Source organism: Bufo gargarizans, chromosome 2, assembly GCF_014858855.1.
Source record: "Bufo gargarizans isolate SCDJY-AF-19 chromosome 2, ASM1485885v1, whole genome shotgun sequence".
NCBI classification, from domain to species: domain Eukaryota; kingdom Metazoa; phylum Chordata; class Amphibia; order Anura; family Bufonidae; genus Bufo; species Bufo gargarizans.
The window spans coordinates 558909139-558925193 of record NC_058081.1 but is presented as its reverse complement, the minus strand read 5'-3'; the positions used below and the strand labels follow the sequence as shown (position 1 = coordinate 558925193).

The 16055-nt window shown below is 47.9% G+C and overlaps 1 protein-coding gene across 2 annotated transcripts in view; it reads right to left on the bottom strand.

The window, feature by feature from the left end:
• LOC122928616 (oxysterols receptor LXR-beta-like) overlaps positions 1 to 14701 on the bottom strand; it is an 85263-nt gene extending 70562 nt beyond the window's left edge. For both annotated transcript variants that reach the window (XR_006387905.1, XM_044281623.1), the window contains exon 1: positions 14603 to 14701. The gene's annotated coding sequence lies outside the window, so the exon portion shown is untranslated. The remainder of the gene's footprint in view (positions 1 to 14602) is intronic.
• Between the last annotated feature and the right edge of the window lie 1354 nt (positions 14702 to 16055).

Here is a 16055-nt window from a genome sequence, read left to right as displayed (position 1 = left end):
ATTGCTACCATATTGTTTTATGATATCATAATAGTCATGTGGAGATGACCCACATATTTTTCCCTTCTTAGCCTCTTAGGCCCGTTTCACACGGGCGAGAATTCCGCGCGGGTGCAATGTGTGAGGTGAACGCATTGCACTCGCACTAAATCCGGAGCCATTCCCTTCAATGGGGCTGTTCAGATGAGCGGTGATTTTTACGCAATCTATATTCTGTGTTTTTCACACAACGCAGGCCCCATAGAAATTAATGGGGATGCGTGAAAATTGCATAGCATCTGCAAGCAAGTACGGATGCGGTGTGATTTTCACGCATGGTTGCTAGGAGATGATAAAAGTCAATTTACTGTATTATTTTCCGTTATAACATGGTTATAAAGGAAAATAATAGCATTCTTAATACAGAATGCTAAGTAAAATGTGGCATGAGGGGTTAAAAAATAAATTAACTCACCTCATCCACTTGAACGCGCAGCCGGCATAGTCTTCTTTCAGGACGTAATCGCGCTCACCATGTGGCGAGCGCGATGTCAAAGGTCCTTTTGCAGGTTCTCAAAGAAGAAAGAAGACGATTCTGGCTGCGCAATCAAGTGGATGAGGCGAGTTAATTTTTATTTTATTTTTTTAACCCCTCCAGCCCTATTTTACTATGTATTCTGTATTAAGAATGCTATTATTTTCCCTAATAACCATGTTATAAGGGAAAATAATAACATCTACACAACACCTAACCCAAACTTCAGTGAAGAAGTTCTGGTCTGGGTACCACATTCAGTTTTTAACCACGCACGCGCCAGACGCATTGCTCCTGCGCGATAAAACCTGAACAACACAATCGCAGTCAAAACAGACTGAAATTGTGTGCGCACTTGCGCAGGTTTCCTGCAATGCACCAGGGATGCCTGTCTGGAAGAGGCCTTAATCCATTTTTTACTCTGCCAGAGGTGGGTCTTAAAAAGAGCCCACATCTGAACTTTTAATGTACTTGGTTTAAGGCCCTAATCAAATCTCTATATATCAGGAAAATATCAGGAAAATATCAGAAGCCTTAGGAGAAAACCTTTTTTAGTTTTTAGAGTGATACCATGAGCAAAACTTCTTCCAGATTTTTCCATTAATTGTTGAAGTAACACTTTTACGACTGTGTTGTAATGTAGAGATAACATTGTTGGAAAGTCCCTGAGCTCTCAAGATTTCCCTCACAGGATCTAGGCTGCTAGTCTTAAAGGGGTTGTCCCGACATCCCTCCATTTTCACCCCGGCAGCCCCCCTGACATGACCATCGGAGCAGTTCATGCTCCGATGCTCTCCTTTTCCCTGCGCTAAGTTGCACAGGGCAAAGGCATTTGTAGGAGTTCCGGTGACGTACCGGGGCTCTCCATGGGGCTGACAGGAAAACGGCTAGGGCAGAGCTAAAGCCCGCCCCTCTGAGCCGGTGACATCACCGAACACACTGCCGGGCGGAAGTTACCGCCCGGCAGTGCGTTATTGAAAGCAAAAGAGCCTGTGCCCTGCGCGATTTAGCACAGGGCAAGGGAGCGCATCGGAGCATAAGATGCTCCGAAGCTAGGCTCAGGGATGCTGCCGGGGTGAAAATAAGGGTATGTCCGGGTTCAGCTCTGAACCGGGACAACCCCTTTAAGGTTCCTTTACACGGGACGATGTACAAGTAGATTGTCGGGAAGGAAACGTTCCTTGCTGACAATCTGCTGATTGCTAGCGGAGGAGACCGATGCATCTACATGTAGCGATCTTCTCCAGCTCCTGCAGAGTATGGGGAGAAGTGATCGCTCTTCCCCATACAGACGCGTAGTTTCCTGGCAGATCGTGTTTACACAGCACCATCTGCTGCCGGGGAACAAGAATTTCTTGTGCTGCACAAATGATCCAATTAAAGAGCATTTTGCTTGTTCGCCAGCTAATCTGTGCTACATTTACACCGCCAGATCATCATACATTTTTCCCTGCAGTAGAAGATCCTGCTTTGAAGGAAGTGGCATCAAGTGTACCTGGGATAGAGACTTCAGGACCAGAAACCATCTGCGCTTTGGCCAGTATAAGGTGATTAGAATGACACTGGCTGATACCCTCTGGCGTTTCTTAATGATTGGCTATCCCCCGCATAACGGAAACGGGACAGATCTGTTTTGCAGCCCATAGACTTCTATTATGACGGAATGAATAACCTCTAAAGGCGTCCATTATACATTCCGTCATAGAGTTGCGTTATGGTCCTTAGTAACAGAATCCATAACGCAATTCACCTTTTACCAGTAAACAAACTTCAAAATATGAAATTCGCTCATCTCTGATGCTAGTGTCTGCTTTCCTGCAGCTGGAAGAAGCAGCTTCCAATTTAGAGATTGTTGGTTTAGATTCCAGGAGGACAAGATCAACACTTGTTTTGACATAAAAGAATGCTGAACCAAGGAATCTGGAAAAGTCCCTTGTAAAACACTCTTGGTACCTAGGAGAAAGTCTGATTTTATATCAAGACACGGAGGCTCATATTTGCTTAACTCTTTCTTTACTGAATGTATAGCAGCAAAGACAACTGAAGAAAAAAAAAAGACATCAGTGTAACCATGGAAACAACTCCACCCCCATAGCCCCTATATAAGGCGCATCCCCACTTGGACACTTCCTCTTTCTTTGCTGCTTCAGATAAGTACATGTTTATATTTGATCTGTGCTAGGTTGTTTTTTCGGTATGATTTTCATTCCCTACTAGTTAGGTTTTTTTCCCCCTTTATACTAGTAGGGTTATACAGGTAGTATTCTTTGTTGCGGTCGCCATGCCTAGCGTCCGCTAGATAGGGCTCCTTGGTCTGCCCGTTTTTTCTGTCTCACGTTTTCTGTGAGATTATTTCTCCCCTCCTTCATTATAACCTCCTTAGTCGTTATTGTCTTCTTTTACAGTCTCTGTTTATTTAATACCGCCTTGTCCCTGGTGCGGGTTTCTGCGCTGGGGTCTCTCCCCTTTACTGCGCTGCTTTCGGCCATTTTGCCCCCCCTCCTCACATCTCAGGTCCTTACCTCCTCGCCGCTTCTTCCCGGGCTGCGCGCGATCGTAGTCTCGCGAGGTGCGAGATTCTCGGGCGCCATCTTCAATTCCATTGGTTCTGGGCGCCGAGATCTCGCGACATTGCGGACGTCATTCCGTTGGCATCCGCTCATTGGCCCTCACTCCTGAGAGGTGGAGTCTTGTGTTTCCACTCCCCCTCCAGTTCCCGGGTTTCTGGCTGTGCGTCCCGGCTACCGGTACTGTTATATCTCGCTTCTCCTGTCGCTATTATCCTGCTCAGCAGCTACTGTGCCTCCCTGCGCCGCACTTTTAGTTTTATTCCTCCTCCCAGTGTCCTCTATTAGTCTGTTGGGGTGACTTACTCCTACAGATTTAATCATGTCCTCTGTGCCAGCGTCCCCTGCCGTTTCTTCTCAGGACAGGCATACTATTCAGGTGACTCCCACCACCCCTCACAGGGTTAATGAGGTTTCTGCTCCTGTTGCGCAGGCCTCGCAGCTACAGCAATCTATCTCCGATGCAATTGTTGCTGCAATGGGGACCATGTCAGCCTCTCTGACACAGTCGATATCACAGGCCCTTTGGGCTCACCCAGTTTCTGATATGCCCCCCCCTGCCTCCAGAACACTTCTGACTGATGGCTCTGGTCCATCCACTGACTGCGTGAATAAGTCACGCAAAAGAGCTAATCCACGCCCGGCAGAAAGGGTGCGATCCTGGAAAACCGCCCGGGCACAACCGGAACCGGTTTCTGATTCAGACGCAGAGTCTGTTGAGGAGGCAGGTGAGAATTGGTCCGCTCACTCGGGGGATGAATTGGCTGATATTGCAGTTGACACTGCCTTAGATGACCCGTCTCTGACAACGGGTGTCATTACTGAGCCGCTTGATGACGTCAAGGACGCAATTATAGACCCCTTGGGAGATCCTCTGTTCAATCCCGACCAGCTGCACCATCCACGGTCCTCTGAGTGGCTTCCCGCCACCCATGTGACCCAATATCTAGAGGCCAGGATCCGCACGCCTCTTTCCAAGGAGGCTCGCAGCAAACTGCGCGCGGAATGTCCCCGTCCCTTAATCCCTAACAAGATATGCGAAACCCCTTCCGTGGATCCTAAAGTGGTCCAATTCCTGGCAAAAACCGGTTTCAACCCCCGCAAGGGGCTTGATTCTGCGCTCAAGGCTTGCCAGGATAAACTGCTGGATGTAACCGGCCCTCTGGCAAAAATCCTCGATTTAGCCGAGGCCGCTAGAGTAGCGGGCACGCAGGTCGATCCAGAGGATCTTAGCGGCTGGGCCCAGAGAGCCATATGTTTAGTGGGCAATGTGAACACTTCCATTGCCATCGAGAGACGCAAGGCCATCTTAATGAAGATAGAGCCGAAATTAGCTAATCTGTCCCTTTCTGAGTCGGGCAAGGAGGCGCAGGGCCTCCTTTTGGAGACCCCTTTATTAAAGAATTGGGGAAAGTATGTTGGGGCCTTCACGGCCCTGGATAAGGCGCAGAGTTCTATGCGCCGTGTGTTCCAGCCTCGTTTCTCCTCTAGGGCCGGCAGTCTCAGGGGCCGACTGTCCGGCCGCTCCAATTTTCAGCCCAGAGGCACGGGCAGAGGCTCCTTCAGTTATCGTCAGTCCCTGCAGGACCCCAAGTACCAGCCGACCTTCTTCCCGTCTCGAGGAGGTTCGTTCCGCTCCAGAGGATTCCGTGGCGCTCCAGGATCCAGACGCCCGTATGGTAAGTCATCTCTGTGTGTCTTATCCGAATTCGCTACAGGTTGGGGGAAGACTCCGTTTCTTTTCCCGTGCGTGGTCAAGGATCACCTCAGACCAGTGGGTCCTCTCCACAGTCCAGGGGTTCACCATCGAGTTAGTGTCCGCCCCAAGAAATCTTCCTCCTATTCCGAGGGTTTCTTGTTCGATCCAGATGCAGACGCTCTTAGATACGGAGCTTTCCTCCCTCTTCCGGAAGGAGGCGATAGAATTATCACCCGATCCGCACACGGGAATACTGAGCAGTATTTTCCTGGTGCAGAAAAAAGGAGGCCAATTCCGTCCAGTCATAAACCTCAAAAATTTGAATGTCTTCGTTCGCTACAGACATTTCAAGATGGAAGGCATCCATCTGTTAAGGGATATGCTTCAACCAGGAGACTGGTTCGTCAAATTGGATCTAAAGGACGCATATCTCACGGTCCCAGTGGCGCCTGCTTCCCGCAGCCTTCTGCAGTTCCTTTGGAAAGGCCGCATCTGGCGTTTTACCTGCCTCCCGTTTGGACTGTCGTCTGCCCCATGGTGTTTTACGAAACTCATGAAGCCGGCGGTGGCCTGGCTCAGGGGCAGAGGGATACGTCTGATCATTTATTTGGACGACATCCTGATTATGGCCCAGGATCCGCCCCTTTTACTTGGTCATCTGAAATTGACTCAAGACCTTCTTCAGGGCTTAGGGTTCATTCTCAACCTGGAGAAGTCGTGCCTTTTGCCGGCCACTTCCATAGAGTTCCTAGGTTTCACCATAGATTCGGGGAGTCAGACGCTCAGTCTGCCGGCATCCAAGGTCAAGGCGATTCGCAAAGAGATCCGCCATTCTCTCTCCCTCCCGCAGGTATCTCTTCGTCAGCTGGCCCGCCTGATTGGGCTTCTAACCTCTTCCATTCAGGCGATTTTCCCAGCCCCCCTTCACTATCGAGCCCTTCAGAGGCTCAAGATTGCGCACCTCAGGGCGGGGGCTTCATTCTCGGACACTCTGGTTTTGGACACAGAGACCAGACACGAGCTCGTGTGGTGGATCCACAATTTATCTGTGTGGAATGGCAGAGCCATTTTCGGTCCCAGCCCCGACCTTGTCATAGAGTCGGATGCCAGTCTTTTAGGTTGGGGGGCCCATTGTCAAGGGGTGTCCACGGGAGGGGCGTGGTCCCCGGACGAATCACACCTGCATATCAACGCTCTCGAGCTCTTAGCGGGATCTTTTGCGATCCGCAGCTTTGCTCACGGGTCGGCTCGGGCGTGTGTTCGTCTACGGATGGACAATGTTTCGGCTGTCCGTTATGTGAACTGCCTGGGGGGGACGCGTTCCAAGGTCCTATCGTCTCTGGCCAAAGATTTTTGGGAGTTTTGCCTGTCCAGGGGTCTTTCAGTCGTGGCCGAGTACCTTCCTGGGTTACACAACACGTTGGCCGACTGGAGTTCTCGTTGTCTTTCAGATTCCAGCGACTGGAAGTTGGATTCGGAGGTGTTCCGGGATATTGTATCTCTCTGGGGCCCGTTATCCATCGATTTATTCGCGTCGCGTTTGAACGCACAACTCCCCAGGTTCTTCAGCTGGCGTCCGGACCCAGAGGCCGAAGCGGTGGATGCTTTCCTGCAACCCTGGGGTGGTCCTCTGCTTTACGCTTTCCCTCCGTTCGCACTCATCCCGCGGGTGCTCGCTCAGGTGTGCCGCCAGCAGGCCCAGTTAGTCCTGATAGTTCCTTATTGGAGAACGCAGTCGTGGTTTCCCCAGCTACTTTGTCTTCTGTCGGAAGAACCTCGACTCTTGCCATCTTTCCCTCGCCTCCTGCTCGACCCTTACGGTCATCCACACCCTCTACTCCTAGACGAATCGCTTCATCTTCTCGCCTGTCGAGTTTCAGGGGTTCCTGGGATCCCTCCAGCTTTTCGGCGGCGACTAGACGTCTGTTGGAGTCTGCTTGGGCCCCAGGCACTAGACGAGCCTACCACGCTGCTTGGGACGTCTGGTGTCGTTGGTGCAGTTCTCGGGACTTGGATCCCGTACTTGCCCCTGTGACGGACATTCTTCAGTTCCTCACATCTCTGTTTGAAGCGGGAAAGGCTTTCCGTACTCTCAATGTGTACCGGTCTGCCATTTCTTCCAGGCATTCTGGTTTTGACGGTGTTCCGGCCGGCCAACATGCTCTAGTGTGCAGATTGTTGCGCGGTTGTCGTTTAGCACGGCCTCCACGTCCTCGCTTCTCTTCTACTTGGGACGTGGCGACGGTTCTCCGGTTTTTAGAGAGTTGGCCCTCCAACGATATGTTGTCTCTCCGTCAGCTATCGGCCAAGTTAGTGACCCTTTTGTGTTTGATTTCATGTAAACGGGTTTCTGACGTCCGGGCTTTAGATGTTGATGCTCGCTATTTTACGCCTGAGGGAGTTTTGTTCAATATTTCTCGACGCACTAAGACGGGCATTAAGTCCGTTGCTTATCCGTCTTTCCCTTCCTCTCTGCAGTTGTGTCCGGTGGCCTGTCTTCGGGAGTATGAGGCTCGCACTCTGGCTTCTCGTTCTGGGAATGATCCCCAGCTTTTCATTTCGTTCCGCCGCCCTTTTGCGCCGGTTTCAAGTGTCACGCTGTCCCGTTGGGTCAAATGGATTCTATCCCTATCCGGTATTGACACGTCCATATTTACCGCGCATTCTGTGCGTGGGGCAGCAGCTACCTCTATGTCTGTGGCTGGTGCTCGTTTGGAGGACGTGTTGCGCTTGGCAGACTGGTCCCGCGTTGCTACATTTCGGGAGTTCTATTTTAGACCTGTTCCTCACGCCTTTTCCTCCGTGATTGCTCAGCTTTAAACTAGCAAATATGAGCCTCCGTGTCTTGATATAAAATTCAGGATTTTCCTAAGTTATGACGTAAAGTCATGATTTTATGAAAGACACGGAGGCGAGTATTTCCCTCCCATTATTTGAACCCTCCCGTCTGGTCTGTAATGTCCTGTGACCTTGCATGGAATGTTACTTGTTTGTATTCATTTAATACCTAATTGCTTTTGCAGGGAATAAGTCCAGGTGTGGTTCCACACTCGGATTGTTTGTATCCATATTACCATGATGTCTTATTTTCTCTTCAGGTTGATCATCCTCCATCAGCTGTTCCAGGTCTACATTGCTGCAATCCAGCGTTGTTCACAGCCGGAGTTCAGGCTGTTTGTTGACCGTTCCAGGTTCCAGGTTTTCATCGGTTGAAGTTCACAAAGAAAGAGGAAGTGTCCAAGTGGGGATGCGCCTTATATAGGGGCTATGGGGGTGGAGTTGTTTCCATGGTTACACTGATGTCTTTTTTTTTTCTTCAGTTGTCTTTGCTGCTATACATTCAGTAAAGAAAGAGTTAAGCAAATACTCGCCTCCGTGTCTTTCATAAAATCATGACTTTACGTCATAACTTAGGAAAATCCTGAATTCTTTTCCACATTTATAATCTAGTCCAGGTCTAAGAGGAGATTCAGGACCAACTGTAGGTGAGCCTGAAGGCTTAAGGAGAATTCTGCTAGGAGAAGGAAATCGCCCAAGTATGGTACAATAATTACCTCTTTTTGTCTGAGAAATGATCAATTCTCTTCCCTTCCTGGACCACAAACAGGAGACACCGTTGAAATGTCAGATGAATGGGAATGTGGTATGTGTCTTTGAGGTCTATTTTTCACATGACTGCCCCAGGAATGAGATGTATTATGGATTTAATTGACTTCATTTTGAACTGTTGATACTCTATACATTTGATCAGAAACTTCAGATTTATTAATTATGGTGATTCTTTAAGATCCTTAGTTTTTTTTTCATTTTTTTTTTTATTAACCAAAAACCAGCCTCGAATAATGCCACTTAAACTTCTAAGAGTGAGGTACTGGAATCATGGCTCCGCACTGTAGAACTTTTGTTACATCTTGTAGCACAACAGACTGTCTCCAATTAAAGCAATTCCTCTGGAGGAGGAGACCGAAATTCTATGCTGTAGAATAAAAAATAAAACTTTTTTTTTAATTACTGGGGTTAAGCAGGAAACCCCTACCCTTGCCTCCTTTAGGCCTCATGCACACAGCCGTACTCTTGGTCCATGTCCAGTCCGCATTTTTATGGATCCGCCAAAAATAATAATAAAAAAAAAATAAAAAATTTATGGACAGCACAAGGATGTCATCTGTGTGCTGTCCGCATCAGTTTTGCCGGGCCGCAAGTTATAGAACCCGACTTACTCTTGTCCATTTTGCAGACAAGAATAGTCTTTTTTTACAGTGGGTCCCACATAAATTGCAGGATGCACACGGACCGCATCTGTATTTTGAGGTCCGATTCTGGAGCCAATATCTGGGCTTGTGAAAAAACTGAAGGACATTTATTAAGACCGGCGATGCGACAACGTTATCTAGAGGTGCAGGCCCCATAACTTTAACGCCACCTCCAATAGGCCGTGCGACATACTAAATGCTACACCAGCTCCCTTGCTGGCATCGATTTAAGTCATTTTCCACCTCAAAAACTGGTGTGGAAAATGATAAATGAGACAGACCTACTGGCCCGCCCTCTTCTCCGCTCTAATTTCACAGCACTCAGGAAAAGTGGCATGAGTGGCAAAAAGCCCCAGATTTTGCTGCAAAAATACTATGGCGACTAATAAATCTGCGACATTAATACGGCAAAAAGCGGAGTATAATTGATAATAAATGTTCCAGAGTCTTTCATTTTTTCTTCTGGAAAGCACGTTTTCTTGCCTTTTCCAAAACGTTGTCTAGGACCGGGCCAAAATAATAAGATCCAGACAAAGACATAGAGCACAACTTGTTCTTTGATGGGGTATCTCCATGCCAAATTTTAACCAAAGGGCTCTTCTTGGGGGCATCAGATAAAGCCCCATTTCTGGCTCCAAAACGCACAGATTCTGTTAAGTCATCTGCCATAAGCCACATTTCAGAAGTGGTAAGGAATCAAAAATTTCTTCTATTGAAGTCTTCATTTTTAGGGGTCCTTCTAGCAGATTTAGCCATAGGAACATCGATCTGGCCACTGATGCTGCCGCCACATTAGACTCACATCTTCTTTTCAACAGAGCCTCAGGTCTGATAAGGGAGGTTGTTCATAAGTCCAGACAGAGCTTATATTATATATCTTATGGGGAGAATACTAATGAGCACTACCATTATGGATGTGCTTATTAGTACAGGAAGACCAGGAAGCAGTGAATGCAGCACTCCTCAGGATCTGTACTCACCGCTTCCTGGTCTTCCTCGGCCACTCGCTGAGGAAGTCGGCGCTCTGTGACCTCGCGTTGTGTGTCGGGTCACAGCACAGCATGAGGCAAGAGCAGTGGATAAGAGGAGCAGCGGCCAAAACAGGAGAGGTAAGTTTTGTTTTTGTTTTTTAATCTGTTCTGAGCATGGGGGTCATTCACATGGATATCTGATTGGGGGTCATGGAGGTCTAATCTGAGGTCTCATTGGGGGACTTATTAATATGGATGTCTGATCTGAGGCCCGATTGGGGGTCTTATTAACATTGGTGGTCTGTTCTGATGCGTGATTAACATTAGGGGTCTGATTGAGGCTGTGAGCTGAGGTCTGATGAGAACATATTTCTTATTTTCTCCTCTAAAACCTAGCTGCGTCTTATGGGCAGGTGAGTCTTAAAGGGCGAAAAAAATTGATTAGGTCCTGAAGACAACTGGAGAAGGTGGCGCATTTTCTCCCCTTATTTTTAGTCTCAGAATGAACTATGTGACCAGGTTCTTTATCAGACTAAGATACAAATGAAGATAAGCCCCAAATATAGAGACGGTAACAAATAGGGACCCTTATATTACATACAGTGACCCCACTTACATGGCTGTGCACAGGAGGCTCTAAGGTAGTAATCTCAATATGTCCCGAGTTTTGGGGATCCATGGCTCACAAAAGATCAGTCCCTGTTTTGGGGATCCATGGCTCACAAAAGATCAGTCCCTGTTATTTAAGGACATATCCATAAAATAAATCGTAGCAGGGTTGCGGCTTATATGGTCAATATAAGACATACCCTGAAAATAAGCCATAGTGATGGGCGTGGCTATGTACCGGCACAGAGCGGTGAAGAAGATGCGGGCAGCCCCTCTCATCTGCCGCATCGTGACAGCTGCTGTAGGTGCTGTCTCATCTACCCCACATCTGTAGCCGACAGGAGAGTTGCGGGCAGCCCCCATCAACACGGTCGGCTCCCCCTGTCAGGTCCCGGTCGTTCTGTGCACAGCAAGCTGAGGGAGAAAGTGAAAGTAAAAGTCTCCTCAGCATCAGCCTTCAGATTGGACCCAGTTCTCACTGGATCCCTGATAAATAAGCCATTCCCTGAAAACAAGCCTGAGATTTTATATTTATTTTTCCTCAAATAAACAGACAGTGTCTTATTTTCGGGGAAACACGGCACACACACACACCCCCCTTCTCTTAATTGCCCCTTCTTATACCTAGAAAGCTCCTTTCACTCTACACCCAGGAACGCGATCCTCCTGAACAGTTTCACAGGCAGAAAGCCAGTCGCAAACATCAGGACTCCAGCATTCTCGTGTTGTTCTGTTCTCACAGATGCTTACGGTCCCCAGCGATGGAACTAGAAGTAATATTAGACACCTAACAGAGCATCACTCCTCTCATCGTCCGCCATCTGGAACCCTGTAGATGTCTTCCCGGCAGCATCAGAACCTCGATGTGAGGGAGGAGACAACCAGAGCCCATTTAACCACAGAAAGAGTCCTCTCTGCATCGGTCCTTTGTAGGAACGGGAAGAACACTTGTGGGAGGTGGTAGGAGGCTTCTTTTTTTAAATTATTCACTGTTCAGTAAAAATAACACATTATCAAATGAATGATGTTTTGGTTATGTTTTAAGCATATTCAGGTCGCCAGGGCTATGTGAGGGCTCTTTTTATCTTTTTATTGCTACCATTGGGGCATGTATTACTTTATAACATTTTTGGGGAGGTAATCACAATCCCCCCCCCCCCCCCCAAAAAAAAAAAAAAAATGAAATTTGTCCATTTTGATTTTCGAAAAGTGGTAAATTTATTTGGCCACTGCTGGTGGATGTCTGCTGTATAACACAGCAGTTGCATACCAGCTATAGCGCCTGCTCAGCAACAGAGCAGGGACCAGCTTTAAAAACCTGACATTCGTCATAGATGTATGACTGTATGATGTGATGACCTGTTACCTTCATTCTCCAGGTCAGTACTATTACAGCAATATCACAGTTATCTTTTTTTTTGTATTTTAATACTTAAAAAAAATAAAAATAAAAGCTTTGGAAAAATTCATTTTTTCTTTGCATCGCCATATTCTGATGCCCCTCTTTTATATTTATGTCTTTGGAGCTGTTGTGCTGCTCGTGCTGTTACCTCTTCAAAATGACCTTTGCGTTGTCTCCTTTGCATCAGCTGTGCAGTCCAGGGCTCCAGATGGCGACCAAAATGGTCGCCAATGCGACTTAGAATTTACAAATGGCGACAAGACTTTAGTCTTGTCGCCATTTGCGACTAGACCCGCCGCCGCCGCAGCTCTGCAGTTGACTACAGCGGTGGGGCACAGGAGATGATAGTTCTCTGCCCCGCCGCCGATGTTCTTCTCAGCAGCGCAGAGAAGGAGTCTCTCCCTCCCCCTGTGCTGCTGCCGCCGCCAATTAAAAGAGAACTGACCTGTTAATACAAATACAGGAGGCGGGTGCCAGAATCAAATAGCCGTCACCCGACCTCTATGACAGGGAGCTGCGATCAGGTGCGGTACCTGAGGGGTTAACTGCAGCGCATCGCAGCTCCCTGTCATAGAGGTCGGGTGCCGGCTATTTGATATTAACAGGTCAGTTATCTTCATTGGTGACTTTTCCGGTATTGAGCCCCTGTGACGGAACTCTATGCCGGAAATGAAAAACGCTAGTGTGAAAGTACCCTAAAATATTAAGTTTAAATCCCCCCTTTCCCAATTTTACATATAAAATATATAAACAATAAATAAACATATTACATAGCGCTGCGTCCAAAAAGTCCAAACTATTAAGTTATAAAAAAAAATCTCCTATGCGGTGAGCGCAGTAACAGAAATAAATAAAAACCATGCGATTCGCCATTTTTTAGTCATCTTGTCACCCCAAAAAAAAAGTATCGGGCTATTCTTTTTATGGGCCGAACATTTCATAAAATGCGAAATGTACGCGGCTTTTTTTTTTTTTTTATTTCTTTTTTTTTTTGCGTGGTATTGAGTATCGCAATACTTTTTTATGGTGACGAAAGCGAATCAAAATTTTGGTATCGAAACAACCTTACGCCAATCTGATCGGCGTAGCGTTGTCACAATACCAACATTTTTTTTTGGTTTCGATTTGGCGACAAAATTTCATTTGGCTCCTAAATTTTTCAGTTCAGGAGCCAATGGCTAGTAGGTATTTTTTTTTTTGTCTGGAGCACTGTAGTCAAGTGAAACTGAAGAGAAAGCTGTAACTACCCTGCGCCGCCGCTACACGGAGACAACGCTCAGGTAATTCTGAAGAGAAAGCAGGCCGAGTGCCACTACCCCATCCAACAGCCCATTGGCAGCAGTTTCAGAGCTCCGACGAGCTGATACTCATGACTAGAGATGAGCGAACTTCTGTTTTAAGTTCGGCGTCTAAAGTTCGGGTTTGGATTAGCGGAGAATCCCGATCTGGAACCGGATATGGATTCCGACTTCCGTTGTGGTCCGTGGTAGCGGAATCAATAATGGCCGATTATTGATTCCGCTACCACGGACCACAACGGAAGTCGGAATCCATATCCGGTTCCAGATCGGGATTCTCCGCTAATCCAAACCCGAACTTTAGACGCCGAACTTAAAACAGAAGTTCGCTCATCTCTACTCATGACCTACCATGAGGATAGGCCATTAATATTGAAGAGAACCTTTCATCAGTTTTGCAAAAGTCTAATTAGGGTGTTACCTTATAGGGTGGCCCCCACTGATGCCATGGCTGTGGCCACGACGTTGATTTTGGCACCTTGTATTATAATGAGGAGTATCGGAACAATGAGGAGGAGACCAAGTTTCTCTCAATGGGCATCTCCTCCCTGGCTGTAGCGCCGTCCAATCGCAGAGCATCACAGCCAGGGAGAAGGAGACGCCCATTGAGAAACCCTGGTGTCTCCTCCTCCTTGTTCTGATGCTCAGTATTAGCATACTGAGCGGGTAAAATACTGGAGGGCACAGCAGGCGAACAGAGCGGCGCCCAGGAATATTAGTAAGCACTATAGGATCCCTGCTTCATGCCCTACCTAACGTGCTACTTATCTTATAAAGTCTGGACCCATGAAAGGTCCTCTTTAAGCCACCTGTCACTAAGTGACAGCCATGTCACGTGACTCCAAACAAGCGACACCGCTGCGATCACAACAAACAGCCATTCCGCACTAACTAAAGCGGAATAACGTGACGATCCTCATCAGGTAGAGGCTGCAATTTAGTTCTGCGATGACATGTCACCATCTTACCTGAAAGCCGCATCGTGCGACTCAAATAACACTGCAGGAAACAAAAGTTGCACGATGGGTGCCAATGGCCACATCATGGCTGCAGCCCAGAAATGGGGCAGACATGACACTGCTGCACCAGGTGTAACCCCTCAAGGTTACCAGCCATGCCTACACCTGTGCCTGGTGGCCAGCCACGTATGCCATCCTTTCCATGATTACTGCTGTAACTCCTCCGATCCAGGATTCCATGCCCTGCAGCTGTGAGGAGGACATTACCTGTCCTCAGGTGTCACCAGCACCGAGCCGTCCCCTCCCGGCCCCGCCTTTCCCCGGTGTTACCTGCCCTTCTCTCCCGACGCCTCGTCCTCCCATCATCTGCTCCAAAACTCTTCTACAACAACTTCGACCTCTCTTCCGCGAACCAGTGCGACACTTCCGCCACTAGCCCCGCCCACAGGCACGGCACTCAGGGTTTCCCAGGCTCTGATAGCCAATCAGGTAATACCAGGGCATTGACCTCGCCGGCGAAGCGAGGGCGGAGAAAGTGGGCGTGGACACCGGGAAGATGGACAGAAGCCTCAGCCAATCAAGCGGCCGGAGAAGAAGTCATGCAGTACGATGTGTAATGAAGTGCGTCACCGTTATTTGCCGAGCGCTTGGGCAGTAGTCAGGGTCCGCGCTGTCCTGGAGACAGGGGGGCGCTCTCCTCCTCCCTACACGCTGCCTGTCAATCTCTATTCATGGAAGCTCCATTTTGACATGTTTTCCAGTCTTCACCTCAGAAAATAATATATTTTGGCTTTCTTTTTTTTTGCGTCTGGATGGTGTGCAGCTACATGTTCCCTTTAGACTAGTGATAGGCAAACTGCGCTCTCCAGCTGTTGCAAACTACAACTCCCACCATACCCTGCTGTAGGCAGTCTTTGCATGCTGGGAGTTGTAGTTCTGCAACAGCTGGAGAGCCGCAGTTTGTTTCTCAGTTCTGGGCATGGAGGTAATATGGGCGGGGGTCGTCACCCTCAAGATGCCCTTTTGTTTTTTAGAAAACCTACTATAAAGACACCACAGTGTATTACACGGATGACATAGTGTCTCCAGCGTAACAGGTGAGGGGGGACAACAAAAACAGCTTGAGGGGGAATTGCTTTAGGCTACTTTCACACTGGCGTCTTGGCTTTCCGTTTTGCCCTAATGCATTCTGAATGGAAAAGGATCCGCTCAGAATGCATCCGTTTTCCTCCGTTCAGTCACCATTCCGCTCTGGAGGCGGACACTAAAACACTGCCTGCAGCTTATTGGTGTCCATCTGACGAAACTGAGCCAAACGTTTTCTATGACACAATAGAAAACAGATCCGTCCTCTGTTGACTTTAAATGGTGTTCAAGGCGGCTACGTCTTGGCTATGTTAGAAATACAAACAGATCCGTTCTGAACGGATGCAGATGTTTGTATTATCTGAACAGATCCGTCTCTGTAGATCCATGACGTGATTGTGAAAGTAGTCTAAAATAGTAACATTATTGTTAAATCGCCTCTGATCTGGTGTCGCCTCCCCCCGCCCCCCCCCCCCCCCAGTCTTTATCTATCTTGCTGAAGTGATAGTGTCACATTTAGGCCTCTTTCACACTACCGTATGGCTATTTCAGTGTTTTGCGGTCCGTTTTTCACAGATCCGTTGTTCAGTTTTTTTGTTTCTGTTGTGTTTCCGTTTCGGTTCCGTTTTTCTGTATGGCATATACAGTAATTACATAGAACAAATTGGGCTGGGCATAACATTTTTAACCCCTTAAG